This window comes from Manis javanica, chromosome 17 (assembly GCF_040802235.1).
Source record: "Manis javanica isolate MJ-LG chromosome 17, MJ_LKY, whole genome shotgun sequence".
Taxonomy (NCBI): Eukaryota; Metazoa; Chordata; class Mammalia; order Pholidota; family Manidae; genus Manis; species Manis javanica.
In genome coordinates this window covers 23,103,845-23,122,850 of record NC_133172.1, presented here as the reverse complement: position 1 = coordinate 23,122,850, position 19,006 = coordinate 23,103,845, and the positions used below count along the sequence as shown (strand labels likewise).

At 42.9% G+C, this 19,006-nt stretch overlaps 1 long non-coding RNA gene across 1 annotated transcript; it reads left to right on the top strand.

Annotated features, from left to right (window-relative positions):
* The first annotated feature begins 13,508 nt into the window (after window positions 1-13,508).
* On the top strand, window positions 13,509-18,765 carry LOC118973007 (uncharacterized). The gene is made up of 4 exons (XR_005062212.2): window positions 13,509-13,590; window positions 14,115-14,204; window positions 14,918-15,081; window positions 16,457-18,765. It is a non-coding gene; the product is annotated as an uncharacterized lncRNA (long non-coding RNA).
* The last annotated feature ends 241 nt before the right edge of the window (window positions 18,766-19,006 follow it).

Here is a 19,006-nt window from a genome sequence, read left to right as displayed (position 1 = left end):
ATGAGTCAATTTTAAAGTCCTCCATAGCTGAGAATTTTTCTGTCATTTCTACACAACATCTTATCTCCATCCCCACCCCCAAGCTTGTATCCCTCTTTGTGTGTGAAGGAAAGTTTTCTTTAAATAGTCAGGTTTAACTGAACCTGAATATTTGTTAGGAGGCAGTATTGATTGGAAATCAATGGAAAAGCAGTGCCTACTTTTTCCATCTCCTTCCCTCAGCCCTGATTTGTGAGGGACCCCTGGAACCCACATGCTGGGGTAAAGATTTTATTAAAGTGTCCCCGTGTTGGGAGGCAGACACCCTTCCCACTGACCACGCTTTATCAAGCTTCTGCATACAAGGCTGGAAGGTTACTCACTAACTCAGAAATACCCACCTCTGTAGAGAGCATTAGCCCCAAGAAAGACCTGGAAAATGTTGAGAAGCAAGCATCTCATTTTGCCAATGATGAAACTGGAGCTTGCAGGGCTTTGGCCCAAGTTCACATAGTGATCAAGGTAGGAAAGAACCTAGATCTTCAGATGGTGAGTCCAGACCTCTGTGCATCCCACCTGGGGACACTGCCTTTCACCCGCCTGCCGGGGGTGCCGTTTAGTTTTCATTAAGACTCCTACTCTAGGTAAAACCACTGTCATCACAATTTCCCAATTCCATGGAAAGGAGGGTTAGGGCCAGAAGAGAAAATTCCTTGAGTTTCTGGGAATTTTCCCAGCCCTTTACCTGGGATCCCATGCATATGGGCTAAACCCGTATTTCCTCTGCCCTGGGGCTCATCTAAGCTGGAGCACGGAGACATAGAGTGGCTGGGATTTGGGAGAAGCCCCAACATGGTCCCTTGATTGATTAGTCACAGTTGTAAGTCATTAGAGGTTTTCAAGATGCAAATCAAGCAATTATGAGGCTGTTTAGAAATGACAAGCAGACCCAGAGAAAATCTAAGCTCCAGCAGAGGGAGGCCTGGCCAGCTGAGGATGCGCAACTCATTCTACATCCCTCAGGATCCTGAATGCATGAAATTTTTTTCTTTGTCGGTGCAATGCCTGACTTTTTAGAGACCTAACAGGGGCATAGGGCCAGGGGATTTCTACCTGGCTAGCCTGTATAGAGAGATGTCTCCTCCTCACCATCTAATTCACCATTTAAGTTACACTTAGTTGTGAGTGGCAGAAAATCTTGACTAACACTGGCTTTGAAATGTGGAAATTCATTAGTTCATAAAACTGGGTCCAGAGCTAGAGGGTTTGGGGGTGGGATGCTCTATTCATAGTATAGTTACCTCATCAGGAATGCTGGTTCCTTCTATCTCCCTACTCTGCTACCCTCACAACTTTCTTCATCACATACCTGGGGCCCCTTGGGTCACATGATGGCTGCAGCTATTCAGTGATTACATTCAGACCCAAAAGGCAGAGGAAGAAGGATGGGTCAATCTCTCTCTCTGTGCCTTGCTCCTAGGAATGAGAAACCCTTCCCAGAGGGCACAGCCAATTTCCACCAACATCTGTTGAAAAAGAGATGAGGCCCAAAGTACAGTCACTTATGCTAAGCCCACATCACCAAACCAAGACTTAATACCTAACTTAATTACAACTTCAACCTCTCCCAGGAGTAGAATGTTAAACCAGTCAATCTGACATTACCTGGTTAGTGCCAAGTGAGGTAATCTTCCTAACAGACCCCATCTGCCCCCAAAGGAAGGTGTCCTTGTCTGAAACAATTTACTCTTTGCTAGTAACTTCCTTGTTCACACCTTTTCACCTATAAAAGTCCTTCATTTTGTACAGTTCTTTGGAGCTTCTTTCTATCTGCTAGAAGGGTTGCCACCTGATTCATAAATTGTTGAATAAAGTCAATAAGATATTTAAAATTGATTCAGTTGAATGTAGTTTTTAACAGATTTGGTGGTATTGATGTGATCTGAAGGAAATTTCTGATGGTTTTAGGGACAACAAGAAGCAAAGGCATAGTACCCAGGGGCCATTTTAGTTCTCTGTCTGCCTCACTGTTTCTGAGGACTGACGGTAAATTTCTTTCAGTTTTGAGATCCCCTGTCTTTGTGTCAAGCTCCCAAACTGATTGGCTTCCAGTCCAGGGCTTAACAGGTCCGCTGGAGCTAGGAGATGATTCCATCCCGAACCCAAGTCCCAAGCCCTTGGTTCAGTCTGTAGTTCCCCATTTGATTGGAATCTCTAGTTCCGCATTGGGAACTGCTGGTGGTTTAGTCCACAGTTCCCCGTTTGTTTGTGATCCAGATCTCTAATCTCCATTCTTTGGAGTCTGGTGGTTCTGTCCTTCTTCCAGTCTCCTGTTCCACATTGGAAATTGCTGGGGGTGTGTACAAAGCTTCTATTGGATAGTCCACAGTAATATCACTTTGGTTGCTGGTTGTTAATATGCATATGTTTGTGTAACTCTGGGGAGAAGACATATTCCCAGCCCAGGGCAAATAAACCTTTGAAGCTGAAATCAGTCAAAGGGAGAAATAAAGTAGGAGAAACCTGTTTACTGCTTACAAGCAATCATCTACTTCTGCTCACCCATGTCTCTTGCAACCCAGCTGCAAAAACACCCCACCAAATCTCTCTGATACAGGTGTGCACACACTCTCCACCCACTTTGTAATCACCTATTCATATGGAGATGGACTACTTCTCTCCACCCCTTGGAAACACCTACTGATCTGGAGATGCACTGAGGCCGGGTGAGAGATTCTGGAAATATTACAGTTTTGCTCACGGTTTGTTTGTTTTGTTTTGTGTCAGTAAAGGCTGTTGCTAATGGGAATCTCAGAAGCCAAAGCTACAAAATTGTTGTGCACAGGTTGAGCGCTTAAAAGCTGTTAGAAAATTTACCATGAACTCTGAGACTCCTATGTTAGGATAAGTTGGTCATAGAATAGATTAGGTTAATACTAGGTCACCTGTAAACTTCAAGAAAATTTCTGTTTGATGAAATACACTATAAAACACCACATAATCCCCAATGCAGTGGCACATCCCTGTTAGGAATGATTTTGGTCCTGAGAGACCAAAGCTTTGTTCAAAAGAAAAACCTTAAATTCTAAAGAGGTGAGTGCACCATATTCCAGCATACCTGCTTATTGTATGTCTCTAAGAACAATAGTCCTGGAAGCTGTAAACATCCACCAAAATGGCAAAATCTTACTGTAAACAACTTAGAATTACAGTGACTATTATGGGGGATATCCAATTACACAAGGTCATTGTTTTGTGTGTTGAGAATTTGGCTTGGTAACCAGGTTGGGAGCCCAAAATATGGCTAGCCAGAAATGTGGGTTGCACCCCATTTGTGGCTAGTTACGGCTGGACAGATATGTGGGTTGACCTCCTTTGCAGCTAGGGTCCTAAAGAATTCGCTTGAGAAGTGCACTTGAAAGCAAGTGTCCTCAAATCAAACAGAGAGTGGGATAACTATTTTAATTAGCATACAGAAGCCTCCAAAAGGCTTCAAAATTCCAAAATAACTTCATTGAAAGATTCATAGCAAAAGGCTAATGACAAATTAAAGACACAAGAGGTACCTTTTACAAAAAACAACTATGACTGACATGACTCCCTACTACTCCCTTCTATGCTGCTTGAACTAAATCTACTAATCCTCTGTCTGAATGATCTTTAAACTCTGAAGAGACTAAAACACTGTAAACAGAAGCCTGCCAGTTAATGGTTCTACAGATACCCACCCAATATCTACCTTCAAAAGAGGACCTCCATGTCAACCCCTACCAGGATTAGAGGGACTGTGAGGGATTTTATAGTAAACTGCCATGTTTTCCCCTTAAACAGCCAAGAGAAACTAAAATTAAAATTGATAGAAAACCTTGCCAAATTTTGGTAGATACCAGAGTCTACAGATGGGATCCTGGGAAGACTGGCAGAAACCAGCAAAGGGTGAGAATTCTTACCAGAATCAGCTTTCCTGAATCTCTGCCCTAGCGCTCAGTGGAAAGAGGAAAACAAAATTTTATGATGTCCCTTCCTTTCCAAATTCAGACCCATTGGTTACTAATCCTTTCTTTCTAGGGCCGGCCACTGTCTTCTTGTTTGTCTTCTCTTCCTTTTGGCTGTCTTTGGGAATAGCTCTAAATCTTGGGAGGGTATCTTGTACACCCTTTTTTGGGATGTCTCTTGGGTCCAAGGGGTCATTCAATACTGCAAGAAATTCTTATTTTTTGTCTCAGCTGAAAACTGACAAGATATTTGAAAGGAGATTTTTTTTTTTCAAAGTGTCTCCATTGTCAGAAATTGGAAATTGGCATTCAGAGCCTGACAGGAACTTTTTCAAGACCTTCTCCCCTTAGCTAAAATGATGCAATGTACCCAGAGGGAAAGATAGATCATCTGAAGCCTTCATGGAAAGATTAACTAAAATATTCCAAAGACTGACAGCTCTAAATCCAGAATATGGGAATATCTTGATTTCCATTTTAGATGATCTTCTCCCTGATAGGAGCAAATTGAAGATAATGTAGATGGATGGGTGGATAAGGCTTTGATGTCACTTAGGCTATAACCCAATTCTTTGAAGAATTAAAAACAGCTGTCTTTATGTTATAAATCTCCATAAAACCAGAAATGGAGCTATAGAAACAATTCAAAGTCTACCTACCTTTACCATTTCCAATTCCTAAAACTGAAGAAAACCAAAAGAGAGAAAAGAGGCCTCTTAGTGAGTTTTGTGTTATTGTACCTGATTCATGGCTAACTTTTAGAAAAAAAGCTGTAAGATCTCCATTTGCATTTGTATGTTTATTTATGTATGGTATAGATATATGATTTTTTCTACCTCTAGACTGTATTGCCTAATTTAATTTATAAAAGAAATCAATTTAATTGGCTTAAAGAAAACTAAGCACCATAGGAATTATGTATTCCTAAAACTCTCAGAGAAAGGAATAATTCAATAGGAAGTAATTCAAATATTTTTCAAGTTCATATAATCTGAGAGAAAATATTTGGAAAATAAAAGCTGATTTAAATTTGTTCATTTAATTAAAGTAGGCATGTCTTCAGCATTATCAGCATTAAAAATAATGCAGACATACAACTTTTATTCTACTGGGTTTACTAATCAAATAAGTTCAAGATTTTGTTATAAAATTTGTCAGTAAGAAAAATAGCTTGGGATGATGGCTAGTTGTCTAAAGTCTTATGCAGTTTTTGTGGGTAGTATATAAATAATTGTTGGGAGTAAGTGATTTAGATAGACATAAGTGGGATAAGTGTTTGTACCTGAATTTTTCAACAATAATTTCAATAACGATTGTGCTTTATGGTATATATACTTAAAAATAGTTTCCAAAATCTTTTTGGTTACTTGAAACCTTAAAGTTATACTGAGAAAAGTTGATGATAGATATTCGCTGACTATCAAGATTATCTCCATATAGAATAAAATACAGATACATTAATTATTGAACATAGGTTTATCTACTTTTGGGTTCCTTTTATAAAAGATTAAATATATTTGGGTCTATTAGTAAACATGTTTTTTGCCACATTAAAAATTTTACAGGGAGGAAGAATATACTTCAAGCATTTATGACATGTAACTATAAATCTACTAATCCACAGAATGCATAATAGGCAGTCTATAAATGCTTACTTCATCATTTTCACTAGAAATTAAGATTTTAAGGGTTAATAATTCTAATATATAATGAAAGCTACTAGAACTAATCAGGGAAACATCTCTATATGGAAGGAAAGTAGGGTATATGTTTTCAGGAAGAGATAGTATGGGGAATGGAGATGCATTTTTTTTGAGGGAAAATAAAGTAATTTAGTGAGGCTAGATATTTCAAAATGATAAAGAGAAAAAAAAACAGAAAAAGTTGTAGAGGGTTTATTTTAAGATCTTTGGGAAGGAATTTTGTGTAGTCAAGCTGGCTTAGATTAGAGTAAATGTGATTAAGTTTATTTAAAAAATGAATGAATTTTAATATCAAAAGTAAGCTGTCACAAAATTATAATTTGCTTTTCTCTCTGTTGAAAGGACAATGCTTTCTTTGACTATTGGTCTGTTTTTTGTAAGAGACCGTAAAAGTTTTTCCTTTACTTTCAAGTAATCTTCCTAGAAAACAAACTGTGTCTTATCAAAATAATTTCCTGAGTTTCTTGTGTTTGTCCATCTTTGATTACTTAAGAAAACTGGGTCATCTCTATTAAAAGAGCTAGAATTGTGTTTCTGTTTTTTTGAACAACTGAGTAGCTTTCTGTGTTTGCCTGTGAAGTCTTAAATTGTCACTTTAGTTAAATGAATAACTTGTTTCACAGTGACCTGTGATCTTATTTGACCTATGTTTAAAATTGTGTTTGATATTTTTGACCAACTTCTCAAAAATCAAATTCTAAGTGAAATATTTTTGACCTGGAAGTAACTTTGGGATTTTCCAGAGGGTCCTGTAAAATCACAAAATATTTGTTCTCTTTTCTTATGAAAAGACAAATGTTAAACTTGTTAAGTTTATTTAATATGTTAAGTTACATGGGAAGCATTGTTAAATAAGAAGCAATACTAAGCCTTCTTTATATTATATTTGCATAGGCATATGTCCTAAGCATTCTAGAAATTGTATGAAATTTCTAGAAATTTGCTATGTTCTGTAACCAAATTTCCTTGTCAATTCTATTGTAATGAACTTTCATCAGATCTTTAACCACAGGCATTTTTATGTCTTCTGTCATTTACAAAAAGTTATTTTTTTACTCTAATGCTTTCACAGAAGTATTTCTCTAAAAGTGATTCATGGGAAGGACTTTGACAAATACAATTTCCTGAGAACTTTAAGATCATAAAACAAAGTGGGTAAGAATTTCTAGATCTAATGGCAACACCAGATTCAAGTGGAACAAGTATTAACTACATGGGACTGAATGAACTGAAGAGGAGGATTATACATTTTTATTTTTTGTTGGACACATTACTGTTTTCTTAACGTTTTTCCACATTTTAGGAAACATTTTCTCTTAAGCCATATGTGACTTCACAGTAATTTGGTAATGTAAACATATAAACAAACATGTACATTTGGTAATGCACCTTTGTAAACAAAGATGAAACCTTTTCTTTTTCTTTTTACCTGATCCCTCCAGAATCTGGAAGTTCTGGAGTATTCTTTTCATGGCAATAGTATTAATTACTTGCACAATTTCAAAAAGAGTCTACTCAACTTATAACAGAAACTAACTGGAAAAATTGGCTACATTACCAGTTCTTTGAGTGGAATGTCATATTTGAGAGAGATACGTATAGGCTCAGATTTGACCAGACAGCTTTAAGAAACTGCTGAGAAAAAATTGGCCTGGTACCTTGCTCATAGGGTTTCTGGCAGCCTACCAGGTTAGTAAGGAAGGTCACTTACTGTCAACCCCAGGAACTTCAGGATATTTTGGGGCACCTTGAGAAGAAAGGAATTCACCTGAACTATAGATATTGCAGGCAAAGTCTGTTGGTAAATCCTTGGCTTGGCTTCCTGGCCTCAGAGGCTTGTAAAAAATAACATATTTTATTATATTACATATTCTTGCTGTACTTGTGTAAATAATGAGGCCAAGTTTAATGCAAACAGATTAGTTTTACTATGATTATCTTTGGTTAAAAAATGGGGTTGATTATAGAGAGAAAAATTGTGTTTGTGCCTTTGTAGGTACAAAGGTTCTAGACATGTTAATTGTTTCTGAGTTTTTGTTTTATACTTGTGTACTGTACTGGGTCCTAGATTATTCTGATTTCCTCAAACATCTGGTTGTGATTCTCCAAACTAAAATTTCCAGTTTTCTTCCACCTTTCTGATTTGGAATCAATTGGAACAAACAGGCTGCCCTTGAGTCTCCTTAGAAATGATATACCACCTCCTCCTGACTACCCAGATGACAGGCAACTTCAAGAACTTGAAACTTGGGTCCACATCTCCCAATTAAAAAAAGCTTCCTTCAGATTCTAGGAATTGCACACCAGCCAAAGACCTCCCAATCAAACTGACTGAGAGAGTAGCCGACATCAGTTAGACGGCTTCCCCCCAAGATGCTGGATCAAGAATGTTTCTTTCCATTCCTCCTTGCCCCTCTGATCAGACTTTTCCTAATTCTTTCACAATGAAGGTGTTCACACTTTTTTTGTCTACCTTTTGCCTTGCCCTGGCCTGGAAAGATAGTGGTATCTCAGGGTGTGGCAAAGGCAGGGGAGTGACCCAGCCCACAAACGACTTCTGGATTCGCCATGGTGCTGGCGGTCCTGTGGTTCTGCTCATGATGAGCTTCTCCTGATTTCCAATCCCTCAGTTTCTCTGGAACAAACTCTATTATGTCAGACTCTCTAACCCTGAGCGTCTGTTTCCCTCTTTCTGGTAATAACCTCAAACCCAGGGAACCTTGCCTCCCAGCTCTGAACAAAAATATAGACACAAGGTAGCCAGAATAAGATTGCCTGTGTGGTCTACAAACCCCTAAAATTTCCTGGCCTCCGTGACTGTCACTTTTCCAGTCCTTAGCCACAGACTAAATGGGAATTATCAAGAAACATTCATGATTTAAAATAAGCTTCCTTTGGTAGATCATTGCTCCCCTGACTAGGAGTAAGTACAAATAAAGATATGATCAGGAGCCTTTTCTTAACTCTTGAATCTTAACTCCAATGCTGAAGATACTGTAGAATCCGCTGCTAAAAAAAAATAGCTGTCCCATAAAAATACCTAGAATCTCTGGACAAAGTTTTTTTTTCCATGATAGGATAACCCATGATTATCTTTTAGTTGAGCAACCAGATGACTGTGCTATGGCCAACACCACCTGGTGCACCTGCATTAACACTTCTTGGAAAGTTGAAACTCAGCTGTGTAAATTCACTGAGCAAGTCCCTTGGCATAATAAAGTGATCCTGTCAATGGGATCTTTTTTTGACTTATTTGATTTTGATTTGTCTGTGTCTTGGGGACCATGGCTCTGAAGTGCGCTCCAGGCATAAGGAATTATCCTGTTCATAATATTCATAGTAGTCTCTCTTACATGATGTATTCTATCAAAAGATTTAAAAGCATGTTCACAACTACTGATCACCAAGCACATGATCTTCCTAAGACTAGACCATCAGAAAAGGAATAAAGAGATTGGCCATCTTAAATGTGAACCTGAAGTTGTGACCTGTGAATACTACAGAGAATCAGCAAAAGACATCATGACCTGTGAATACCACACAGATGAGCAGCCAAAACTCCAGGAACTTCAGAGTGCGAGCTGGGTATGGCAGAAATGCCTTAAATTTTGATATCTCTCAGTTAAACTGAGAGTCTGATCAAAAGGGGGTAACTTGTTTAAAAAACAGACAACAGGTAAAAAAAAGGAGTCACTTATGCTAAGCCCACATTGCCAAACCAAGATTCATTATCAAACTTAATTACAGTTTCCACCTCACCAGGGAGTGAGATCTTAAACCAATCAATCTGGAATTACCTGGTCAGCCCTAGGGAAGTAATCTGCCTGGTAGCCCCCTAAAGTGCCCCAAAGGAAGGTGACCTAGCCTGACTTAATCTACTCTTGGCTAATATCTTCCTTGTCCTGCCCTCTTCTGCCTATAAAAGTTTTTCATTTTATACAGCCCTTTGGAGCTTCTTTCTATCTGCTAGATGTTAGGCTGATGCTTGACTCATGAATTGTTGAACAAATCCAGTAAGATCTTTACAATTTATTTGGCTGAATTTTATTTTTTAACATGCCTCACCAGACAGTCTGAGGTCTGATGCTTCCTCCTGAACAAGTCACTGGTGAGCGGGATCAAATGACCAGGATTGCCTTAGACTTGTTATCTGGAGGTGGACTTGGCACTGGGAAGTCAACCATTGTATCCAATATGCTCCCCCAGGTCAATATCTCTTTATTCAGCAGTCATTTGCTAGTATATTCTCCGTGCTTTGTAGTGTAAGGCATTCCGGAGAAGATAAAATGAATAGACACAGACTCTGCCCTAAGAGGGTTTTAGATAATGGGAAAATGAGACATGTTCATAGAAAAAAATAAATAAATGGAAGCCAACTACAATTGCTTAGAAGAATAACTAACAAATACTTGGCTCAGCACAATTCACAAGGAATTTTCTAAACATCTTCTCTGTGCATAGATATAGTTTGGGTATTATTGAGGAGACAAAAGAACATAAAAATGCATTCTTCCTGTTAAAGGGCTAGTTAAGGAGGCAGAATATGCACACAAGGGGACTGCCTTTGTCTTCCCTTACTCCAGAGAGAGGTAAGGATAGCCCTTGGCTAGTTTAAAGGAGTATTTATGGGCAGTAATTTCAGAGTTTCTGCTGGGCCTTTGCATAGCTAAGAGAGAGGCCATTAAGAAGTGTCTATCAGTTGAGAAAGCTTTTCACTCTAAGTAACAGAGAACCAGATTAACTCTGTTTGAACATCATGGTCATTTATTTTAAGAAGTCTCCAGGTTTGCAGTCAGCTCAGCAATATACTTAAAGTTTTGGGGTTTTCCATTTTTCCATTGTCTCACCTTTAGCTTGTAGGATTTTCCTACGTATTTTTGCCTCATGATGGCTAGATGGCCATTGCAGCTGCAGGAGTCAAATCTGCATTTGAAGAACGAAGAATAAGGAAAGCATCCCACTGACACATTATCCTTTTGTACTTGTCCTTTTTATCAGGAAGCAAAGCATCTTTCTCAGAAATCTATCATCAAATCTCCCTCATCTCTTACTCATCAGAACTGGGCCTCCTGGGCATCCCTATGTGCAGAAGAGCCTGAAAGTCCACAGTGAGAGATGGAAAGGGAAAGGGTGTTGGCAAAGGCTGGATTTTTGACAGTCAACAATGCTTACTGTGAGAGATGTAGCTCAGCAATGTGTTTTCTTATTACTGGCAGGAAGACCAGAGGGAACCCAAAGTGAGAGCAGAAAAATTAAAGAAGGGACCCACAGTGCTATATCCAAGGTATTGTTAGGCTCTAATTTCATTGCAATAGTTTCTGTGCAAATTATGGAGGAGTTGGGTAAAATTTTCCTCCTTACAGTTTGGACTGCCCTGTCTTAAAAATGAATGTTGGTTTTGGTCAGTCGTGCATGTGTGTGTATGTGTGTTCAAAACAAAACAGAATAAACCGGCAAACACCCTCAACTCTGGGTGCTGGGGCAAGATCTTTGCATGACAGCTTTGGTGTATCTGACGCAGTGCCTTCCTATCTCCATCCTCTCCTTGCTGTAAGTGTAGGGAAAAGCATGGGATAGTGAGAAACAGATAGGGGATGGGTGACGAAGGTAGGGTGGGGTCATAAGCTAGAGCCTTCTCTTTCACAATATGTAGTAGGGAAAACCGGACCTTGACCTAGAATAAAGCTGATGATCAGATCACATAAACCGCAGAGACCAAACAATAAAAGGTTTCCGTGCCTACACTGCCTTCACGGTGGTACTTTCACTAGCAGGACAAAGCCCACTCATTTACTGTGCACTCAAATGCCCCATGATCTCAGCTGGCAGAGATAGTCCCCATCTCTACACTGCCCTCCCTCCAGTGGTTGTGTGCCTCTGACACCTGCCCTTACTCATGCCACTCCCTATGTCCAGAGCGCTCTTCTGCTTTCCCTGAACTATGTAAACTCAGCTCATCTCCCAGAACCCCACTGGACCCTCTCTGCCCACTGAGCAGTCCGGGCCTTGGGGTCTGGGTCTCCTAGCACCCCTCACTTAGCATAGCCACATTTAGTATTTATGGTACTATAAGTATTAAGTGAGTGCATTTGTAAAATGCTTAGAACAGGGTCTGGCATATAGTCAGGAATATGTAATATTGTACCAGCAGTTGTGTCAGCTTGGGGAAAAACTTTTGTCGTATCTTCTTTATCTTGTAGTGAATTTCTTGAGTTAAGGTATGAGCAGGAAGCCTAATATGTCCCTCTTGGACTTCTTCCACTCTGTTAAATGACCCGGGAGTTGCAGTTCCACTCTAGCTCCCGCAGGTCATGAAGGGTTTGGAATGTGCCACGGGTTCCCAGCAGAAGCATTTCCACCTGCTTCCTGCACCATTGGCCTCTGCTGGCCTCCACTGCCAGGGGCAAAGAGCAAGAAGGGAAGCCTTCTTCGACCAGGTCTCTGGGTAGGACTCCACGTCTCTGCTCCCCTGTTCTCAGACAAGCTTGGCCACTGCTCTCTGACGTGCAGTGCCATGTCAGAAGGCTGGGCTCAGAGGGGCCTCCTGCCTCTGTCTCCCCTGGGTCTAGAGACAGGCCTCCATGCTGAGCTTGCTTCACACCCTCTCCTCACATTTCTCATGTCTCTCTTTAGAGACCTGGGTGTCCCTTTTACTGCAAGGTACCCTTGGTCCCCCGATAGGCTTCCCTGACAGCAATGCTTAGGGTGAAGACTGTTTCCCCCTCTGAAAATGAGTAGATTACACTTAGCCAGTGGTTTTGCAAAATTATTTGCATCACCTTCAGAAAGAATTTACAGGCAATTCCATAATGTACGCTGCATGTCAGCAGAGCCACTCTGGGTGAAGCAGGGCAGGTGTGGCGAATGAGCAGGGGAAGACATCTGCTTCCCAGCCTCCCCTCCCACTGCCTGCTGGGAGGATTGCTTAGGGAGGGTCTCAGAAGCAGATCCTGAGCCCAGGGTCTGGGTGTGCGGATTTGGCGCGGCAGTGCTTCCAGGGGAACAAGGAAGGCGTAGGGGAGGTGGAACAGGGAAGAGGAGGCCAAGCAAGTTAAATGCCAGGCAATCACACAAGCCACACGGGGACTCTGGAGTGCGGGTTAAGTGCAGGATCTTTCAATCCTTGGCAAAGGGGCTGTGGCTTTCCCCACTGTGGACTTGGGTTAGGGATGAACCCCTCCATCCTGCCTGGAAAGGTGAGGAATTCCAGATGTTTCACACTTAAAGGGGACAAAACAAAGCTTCTACCAGCACCCCCAAGTTGGTGACACACAGAAAATGATGAAATAGTATTTGTGAGATCTGGGCAGAGCAATATCATCCTTGTGGGAAAGGTAACTGAGACCAGGAGAGGAGGACCCAGGAGTGAGGGAAGTCCTGGGGAGCCCGCCACCCCCCTTCCTGGGGTCTAATCCCTGGGACATGCAGAGAAATGGGAAGCCAGCCGGTGAGGGAGGCAGGGGCGGGAGAACAGAATCGTTGCCCCTGCAGAGCACTTTGCCATAGATGTGTTTTTCTTTCAGACTTTATAGTTAATTTATTTATCTGACCACTCGGGAAGAGAAGAAAAGTACCATTTTATGAGTCCAGGACAAAATCAAAAACAATAGCACATTTAGGTGCCTTAATTTTTCTGTTCCCAGAGATTTATTTCATTTTATTATATTTGACAGCAGTCAACAAACAACAAATAGGCGGCCGAATGCAGCGCTCTCAGCACATAATGGTTTGAATTCTCTGGGCGCAGGGCAGAGATTTTTTTACAGCATACATCATTTGGAACTTGCTGCATTGATCCCAAAAAGTAACATACATAACTTCATTTTTCTCGTACAAGCCAGAAAATCACATCCAGTGGATGGATGCGGGTGTGGCCACAGAGCGGTTGGGACTCCCCTCGGGGAAAGAGAGTGGTGAGTTCAGCAAGTGTGCAAGGATCTGATGGGGGTGTTTCAGGGCTTGGGCTGGTAGGGGTGTTTGTGGGGATGATCTGTGGGTGAATGTGTCGCCTGGCTGGTGGGTGCTGCGGGCAGTGAAGTGCATGGTGCAATTAATGTTTCCATGAGGCTCTGGAGAAGGTGTGGCCCTGGAGAGTCCTTGTTTTAACTTGGAGTCGGGCCAAGCACCTTGAATCTGTTAAAGCCTATATCAGTGTCGCACAAGGGTTTTGGTCTTATGTGATTGGTGTCTGGGGGTCATAATTTGGGCAAGTCTTATGTCCCAGGTGGTCAGCCTGGAAATTGCATGGAGGCCATATCTACATTCACATTTTAATTGCCCCTCTTGCTAGACCCACATCAGCTCATGCTGGGATTCCAGCCCTCACCTTACATTCACTCTCCCTTGCTTATATCAGTGAGTTACCAGGGTGCTAGCATCTCTCATGAGTTGCTGCACTCACCAGCATTTACTGCTATTGTTGTCTGACTCCATACAGATGATGTCTACTCTGTCCAGTGACTCCACTGGAAGCCCAGAGACCACCCACCTTCTAGAGCTACGCACCTAACGCTGTGCTGGCCACCAGGTAGGAGTGGGGAATGGGCTCTTTCATTAATAACCTTTGACACAGTGGAGACTAGGCTGGAGATATGGCAAGACTTTATTGAAGGCTTAGGGTTGCACTGAGAAATGAAGACTTAGCAATTGCTGTAGCTGCCACACACTCAGGTCCAGACTTGCAACTTGTACCTAGGGCCTGGCGCAGGCTGCCAACTCCCTGCCAGCATGCCTCCACATACCCGGGTTGGGTCATCTCCAGCAATGGTGAGTCCACACTCATTCCTCCATTGCTGAAGAGTCCAGATCCAGCTGGCAAAGAAGCCAGAGAAGAAAATTGTCTGAAGTCTAAGATAAGTCTTTTTAGATTCTGTTCCTTGATTTGACTCCCTCTGTCTGTGATACTGATGGTGAGTTCAGTTCTTTCAGGGGTAACTGTCCTGTTTATACTCTCCTTGAATTTTGGTTACAGGAGATCAATGTCAAGAGAGTGGCAGAATCAACTCAAGAGAATGTGTTGTTTGGGTGAACTTCCCCACACTGAGTCATCAGAGGCAAAGGGCAGGTCCATCCTGCGCTGCCTGGCCAGGGGCAGGAGGGGAACCTTTTTGACTTTCTCCTTCCTGTAGTTGAAGGGTGCTCATCTATGACCTATCAGTTACTGCTCATCTTTAGCACTCAGTCATTTATAAGTACTTTCCATTTAAATCCAAAAATATATAAGCTGCACTCTCTCCCCAGAGCAACACCACCGTCTAAGATCCGGTGCTGGACCTACTTCGTGGACCAGTCTTCTCCTGACCAAGCCCTGAGCTCCCGTCTTCAAGGACAACCCTGAATCCTGCTTTTCCTGAGGACATTGGGAGACTAAGTGTTTTACATTCACACCCTGCAGGTCCTTTCAGGTAGGTTCACCAGAAAGATGGACTGGTGTTCTCCAAAGGCATTTTCAAATTTCCACCTCCATAAGAGAGAAAATTTGTAGGCATTATTCCAACATTTCCTAGGCGGGGAAATAAATTCAGGTATTTCACTTTGCCTAGTATTGAAACCCCAAGAAGCAGAGTCCCTCACCTCTCAGGCGCCTTCTCTTTGTTTCCTCAGAGCACTTGATGCGGAAAGGGGTCCGAGGGCAGGGCTATATGACTGGTGTCCCTGTGGGTGCTGTGAAGAGAAGAGGCTGAGCCTGGGCCCAAGCTGGGTGTCAGGCCCAAGCTGGATACTGCCACCCCCAAAATCTTGTCCTGCACCCCTGGGCCTTAAGTCAGAGGAGAAAAATCATGGATTAGGGTCTCCGAGCACAGACTAGGCAGGCTTCAGAGCAAGGCCACTGGGCCTTGTATCCCCACAGGGAAACCAAAGAGTGTAAGAGACCTTTATTTCCAAATGCCTTTGTTTCCAACAGCCCAGGCAAAATGGTGCAGTTTGTCAGGCAGCTGAGAAATCACCCTCTGTCCTCAGCTGCTTCAGGGATCCAGTATGTTGGGGACAGTCTCAGACTCAGGGGCCCCAGTGGGCCTAGGTCCAAAGGGACATAAGGGAGGAGCATCTCGTGAGATGGGGACACACAAGGTGGCCTCCCCAAGCCAACTTGAGGCAGTTGCAGTGTTCAGCAGTCACACACGAGGGTCAGTGACTCACCCTGGGCCCTCATCCAGCTCCCCTTGCAAACCTGTCTGGAAAGAGGATCCCAGCAAGGAAGGAAGAGCCGAACTCTCCCCTGTCATCGGTGCTCCTGGCCTCATGATTCTGGATCTCTCTGAAGCTTGGTCATGAGAATGTATGCGGCTTGGGCCAGTGCTCCTGGGTGTCTAGCTCGTATCAGGAAGGGAATCTGAACTGCAACTCAGAAGTTTCCAGGACAAAACATCGGCTCTTTTCAGCAAAGACTCTGAAGTCTCTGCCCTGAGGACCCCCAGCAGTACTGGCTTTTGGAACTGTGCTGGGTCTGGCATTCATGAAGCCTGAGCCACTGAAGATGTAACTTTAATGGTCTCCACTAATTCATGGTCTGCCTTTATGCACTTTAAAAGAGAACCCTTCCTTCTCATGACACCTCCATTTATTCAGAATTAGCATGTAAAACCCTAAATTAGGCATTCTGCACTCGGGTTCTGACAGAGCCATTACTTTTTATGCTGAGAGCGTTGAGTTAATTTTAAATTATTGAGGCCCAGCACCTGAGTGAAGCAAACATCTTCAAACAGATCGGTTGTCTGTGGGCTTTGCTAATATAGGAACACAAACTGGATTAAAATCCATTTCTCCTCTGTTGGCCAGATGCAGATATACGATGGAGCTGAGAGAGACCTGGTCTTGCCGTTAATTTTGCCAGAACAGATTTTCGGCAGAAACAGGACATGCTCTGTCCCCCAGGTAACCAGAAGGCCGGCTTCCAGCTGAAATCTGTCCGACGATCCAAGTAAAGGAGTGGGAGGCTCCCTGCTGCCCCGTCCCTCTGCCTTTGCCGGCCACAGTGTCTGGCACTGAGGCTGTGACCGCACGGAGTCCTGAGTGGCAGAGACGTGCAAGACAAATGAAAATTAAGTTGCAGTTAAATGGGAGAAAAGAGCCCAGGCTTATTTTTCCAGTTCTTGGTGCCTCCTGACTGTGCTCCCCCCTGCCTGAGGGCAGTTTTCCACCAGCATCTGAGAGTGGCTTCCAGGATCCACTGGCCCTTTCTTCACATCGTGTGTGGCCACTGTCCTCTCAAGGGTGGTTACTTGCATGTGTTTCCTATAATCTAAAGTGTGAACAACCCCCACCACCCTGGGGTGCCAGAAGTCCCCTCACTAGACTGCTTTAAGATCCAACTTTCAACTATTGAATAGGAATTGGTACAAGAATCGGCCAACTGGAGCAGGTGAGCTGCCCCCCACCTGCCAAGAGTGGCATGTGCATATGGGGCACATTCCCTGAGCACTCACACTCTGCTGGGCATTTATGCTCCCAAGAGATCCCTTTCCTGTCCCAGGAGCCCATGTTTTCCCAGGAAACCCTTATTCTCCTTGATCCCCTATCCTTACCCCCAATGCCCCCCACCACTACCCCACTGACAGAGTAGCAGCACCCCTAGTAGCCTACCCACACATCCCCAGTGTCATTTAAGGTGGCATGTATGACCACTCTGACCAGGTGCTTATAGTTACAAATTTGCAAATAATCCTACTATTGGCATCAATTGCTAATTTTATTGTCTGCAGAAATTTGACTTGCTCTCTATGCAAATCTAACAAATACATTGATGATATCCATCAGGGCTGCCAAAGTATCACTGGCGGTTTGCTTGCAGGCCATTTTAAGTCTTCTGTAGGTCCTATCCTCTCTTAACCAGGGCTCCTCTGGCCAGGGTGGAGAGATCAGGGCTTGAACACTTATGCCATGGATAGGGGTAGTGTTTGCCTCCAAGAACTGGGGACATTTGGACAGGAGACCTGGGATTATTGTCAGCTCGTAGAGTCCGGGAGAGCCCAGCTTGAGACCTGTGGGGTCAGTGGAGCCGTGTGCTAGGATCAGCATTCCACAGACTGCCTGGAGCTGTGCAGAGCCTCCTAGGAGCTGAACTTGATCAACTTTCAGTCTGAGCTTGAACAAAATCCAAAAGAGATTGGGTTGGAGACAGCTGGCTGCCGGGGCCTGTGGCTTGTAGCTACTGGGAGTGGTGAGCCAAGGAACCTTGAGAGGCAAACCCAGTCTCACCCCGGGGTGAAATGCAAAACTGACAGCCCACTGCAGAGACTCCCCTGTGATGTCTGCTTCTGACCTTGGTGACAGGAAGAACCCAGGGTTCTCACTGTGCCTGTCCCAGGATGAGCGCATCCCAGCTCAGCACAGACTCCAGAGGCTGCCTGGCCACCCCATGCTGCAAAGGACTCCCATTCATCTGCCGGGAAACAGGCGGTGGCACCAAGGAGTGTCGTGTTCAGTTTTAAAATGCCACAAATAACAGATTTATAGATTTTTCTAAATACATTATTTTAGCTTGACAGCATTAATCATTCATGCTTCCTTCTTTCATTTTTCTACCTGCAATGGATTATTGAAACAGAAAATAACAACGAGAAAGGCTAGCAGCAGTATCAAAATGTCAAGTTTGTACTTACAGTTGTATGGGCCCAGACAGGGTCAAGAGCTCCAATTATTTGTGTATGTACACAGTGGTACGACACGAAAGGTTATGTCACCTGCAGCTATTTTCCTGCAGATTTAAATAGGACTGATATTCAGCTGTACAGGGAGCTGCTGACATGGAACAGAGAATTGTAAAATACTGCAAAGTCTGGTGTCAAAACCTAAAATATGAATGGGGTGATTGTAAGGTGTAGCTCTGGGCAACGCCGCATGTCGTGGTGCAAATCCACTCAATTACTTTGGGTTATTCCTGTACCTGCTCTTCTTATTTAAACATAAAGCAAAGAGTAAAATCACAGTACTATGCTGGGGTAAAACGTCAGACCTGTCTACTTTCCCAAACACCTTCTGAAAACCAAGATAGTGCACACAACCAAGCCTGAGAAGCAAGCAGATAGATACATTCATGAATCTGCAAGGTGTCTTGGCTGTTGAAGTTGGAAGGCTGGGGTAAGGAAGACCTACTATACATTTTCTGTAAATTATTGTTCCCTTTTACTAAATAACCATTACATAGCTAGAGTTGTAGGAACAATTGCCATTTGGTCAAAAAATGCAGAGATTTTTATTTTTTTTCTTCCTGTTAGTGAATCATAATTCCATATTTTGCCCATAAGTATTCAACAAATATTTGTGATCAATAAGTGAATGAGATTGTACATGGGAATAACACAGCAGTTTCTGCAAAGTCCTTTCACA